Source organism: Pinus tabuliformis, chromosome 9 (assembly GCF_031772625.1).
Source record: "Pinus tabuliformis cultivar Carrire ecotype Pingquan chromosome 9, CPIR1, whole genome shotgun sequence".
Lineage (NCBI taxonomy): Eukaryota > Viridiplantae > Streptophyta > Pinopsida > Pinales > Pinaceae > Pinus > Pinus tabuliformis.
In genome coordinates, this window is record NC_142307.1 from 95932597 (window position 1) to 95936361 (window position 3765).

At 40.7% G+C, this 3765-nt stretch overlaps 1 pseudogene; it reads left to right on the forward strand.

Annotated features, from left to right (window-relative positions):
* Window positions 1–334: 334 nt before the first annotated feature.
* Window positions 335–1321, forward strand: LOC149147269 (subtilisin-like protease SBT5.3 pseudogene; annotated as a pseudogene).
* Window positions 1322–3765: the final 2444 nt, after the last annotated feature.

A 3765-nucleotide genomic window follows, 5' to 3' on the forward strand; every position in this document is an offset into this window, starting at 1 on the left:
CAATACAGTCATTGATGATTTTTGTAATGGGCTTGGCGTGAGCGGCACGGAACGTACACCAAAGGCGGCTACGCGATGACCTATTTGAGCGTTCAACACAGATTTTCCAAGGTTCCATTTGGTCAGATTTTCTCCGTTCAACACTTACAGCCACGTCTAGTCACATCTTCTTATCTCATGCTCAAATTCATGAAGAACTATGCCAATCTCTCTATATAAATAGGGATCACTGATGCCCATCCCACTTATAGTTGTAAGTATCGCTCTCTGCTCTCAAACACTAAACAGAAAATCAGTGAGCACAAATACGCGCGGGATCATCTTATCATATATCATGGCGTCCACACGAAACTTCCTGGTTATGCAAATTCTGTGCATTTGCGCAGGTGTTATGTTTCTATCAATGTTACTATGTACCAATGCACAAGGGGTTGCAAAAGGAGGAGCTCCTCAGGCCAAAGTTGCGACTTACAAAGTTTGTTGGCCTGATGATAACGGTGACTATAGTTGCTATGATGCAGATATCCTTGCAGCATTTGATGCGGGGATGCATAATGGGGTCGATGTGTTCTCCATTTCTCTGGGAGGTTTTTCTCCTAATTATTTTCAAAATAGTGTGTCCATTGGATCATTCCATGCTGTCCAGAGAGGAAAGGTAGTTGTCTATTCTGCTGGAAATGATGGTCCAGATCCCTTGACAGTTGTAAGTGTGGCACCGTGGATCATCACTGTGGCAGCAAGCACCGTTGATAGACAATATCCTTCACATGCTATTCTTGGAAACAACAGAAAATATATAGGGCTAAGCATATCCCAGTTCCAACTGCCGAAGGGAAAAATGTATCCATTGGTATCATCAGTTGATGTCAGAGCTCCACATGCAAAGGAAAATGATGCACAACTCTGCCTCCAAGGTGCTCTAGATCCAGAAAAAGTTAAAGGAAAAATTGTTTCCTGCCTGCGTGGTGACAATGAATCACTCGAGAAAGGTGAAACAGTTCGTACAGCAGGAGGAGAAGGCGTGATTATCTGCAATGGACCCAAAACCGAACGAGACATTCTTTTAGAAACATATTCTCTTCCTGTCACACATTTGCATGCAGAGGATGGAGCAGAAGTTTTTGACTACATCAAATCAACAGTGTCCCCTCTGGCTTCTATTGATGCAAGAACTAAGTTAAATATAAAGCCAGCTCCGGTGACGGCAAAATTTTCTTCTCAAGAGCCAAATCAGATTACTCCTGACATACTCAAGCCTGATATTACAGCTCGAGGGGTGAAACATCCTTGCAACATTTTCAGAAGCAGCACCAATAACTGATCTTACCTCCGATAATAAACATGTTCCTTTCAATGTACTTTCAGGCGCATCTATGGCATGCCCACATGTTGTTGGAGTTGCTGCTTTATTAAAGGGAAAGAGAACAGTCACAGATTGAACGACCAAATGTAAAACATATGGCAAACAACGGTAGCAGAGAAATAAGCCACGGGGCCTACTTTCGTCTTCAGTTACAATTTCAAGAGATTCACACCTACAGATGTCACTTTTCAGATCCGAGTAAAAATGTAATGCTACTCCTTTTAGCGATGGATGGCTTTTCATCTTCAGTTAGTAATGATTAAATCATTCCATATTCTGAATCGATTCATTTTTTGATGGAGTGAGTCTATTTATTGTATAGGGAATATTTGAAAAGGGTTCTGAGTTCTGAGAAAAAGGTGTGGGAAGAAAAAACCCAGCACTATCACTATACAGTTTTGACAGAGAAATAATTAAATGGTGCAGCTCTGATTTATAAGATCCTTGCGGTATGAGTTTTGGCAATGTGTTTTTCTCTCTGTTTCATATGTATCATGTGTTGTTTTGCAGTCCATTCACGATTGTTTCCAGCTGAATACTTTCAAGTGAGAAAGGTAGAATCCAGTCATTGCTCTGCCTTGAGGAAGTGTTCAGTCTTTATGTGTTTTCTTCTGTCTGGAAAGGATTCATACATTAAATGCCCTTTTCAGCTCTCTTAAACAGTCTTTTCACCCCATTTAATTTCAATTCGATTGTTAAAACCTCATGCTTATCTCGCCTTATGAAATACCCCGTGCCTTTGGTTAAATCTCTGTTCATGCTGTCCTTGTCCCATACAACCCAGCAACTTAGTCCTTAAATCAAATATCCCTCATTCAAATTCATTTACTAGCCTAAAATCAGTTATCATTTAAGTCATCTCGGACTCTATTGATCATTTTATCGAGATAGACCTGGAGAGAGCCCTCTCCTGTCCTCGTAGGGCTAGCTACGATGCTGAGCTTGGTTTGATGTTGCCTCGAGTTTTGCTTTTTTCAGCCTGAGGCAGATTTGAGCGCTAACAGCTGATATACAACCAGACTTGGTCTCCAACTTGAAAACTATGCTCCATCCGATGCTTATCATGCCTAGCCTTGTACTTGGGCTGGCTCTTTTCCAGCTGTTCCTGTACTGCCTGGTGGATCTCCTGGATCTGTTCAATGAACCTAGTTGCTTTGCCCACATCAATGTGTCCATCAACCATGGTGTCTTTACCAAAGACAAAATCCAAAGGAGACCTTGGTATGAAAACAAAGCATGTCTCAAAAGGAGATCTCTGGGTAGAAGAGTGATTGGCTCTATTGTAAGCATGCTGCACATAGCACAAGTGCTCATCCCAAAGCTTAGGATGTTTGCTACAATATCCTCTCAGTAACTGGATCACTGTCATGTTGACTACTTCTGTCTGGCCATCTGTTTGTGGATGAAAAGCTGTGCTTTTCTTTAATTTGGTGTCCATTAGTTCCCACAGACTTGACCAAAACTTCCCCACAAATCAGGTGTCTTGATCAGATACAATAGAAGTGGGTAATCCAAAATGAACCCATACATGTTCAAAGAACAATTTTGCAGTTTGTTCAGCTGTAATCCATTTACTACAAGGTATCAAAATACACATTTTGCTGAACCTATCCACAACAACATATAGATAATCATGACCTTTCCTAGATTTAAGCAGTCCTCCAACAAAATCCATGGAAATGCTTTCCCAAGGGTGAGAAGGAACTGGTAATGGAGTGTATAAGCCTAGTTTTCTGTTACTGGGCTTGCTTTTAGCACACATAGCACACCCCTTTACATATCTAGAAAATGTCTCATTCAATTTCGGCCAATAGCAGAACCTTTGCAGTTGTGCAACTATTTTACTTACCCCAAAGTGACCTGATATCAGAGAAGTGTGTGCTTCCCTAATTATCTTTGCTCTCTCAGTTTGTGGAACGCAGAGTTTCCCACAATGATATAAGAGTCAGTCCTTCACATGATAGTCCAATTCTTCTACTCTTTTGCCTTGCCTCAAAGTTGCATATACATCTTTAAAGTCCATGTCCTGGGCATACTGTTCTATGTAGCTTTCATGCAGCATAGAATTATGCTTAAGTATGGTAGATGCATTTATAATGGGTCTAGACAACATGTCTGCAACCTTGTTATGTATGCCCATTTTATATCTGATGACTAAATGAAATTTTTGTAGAAAACCCATCCATCTGTAGTGTCTTGATTGTTGCAACTTAGTTTGGGAGTGTAGGTATTGAAGTGGCTGATGATCAGTATGTATTACTGTTTCTTTGCCCACTAAGTAATGTTTCCACTTTTTCACACTCTGGACTAATGCGTACAATTCTTTATCATAGGTTGGATAGTTAACTACTGCAGGATTAAAAGTCTCAGAATGATAACTGCTCCCTGGCATAGTCACTGGC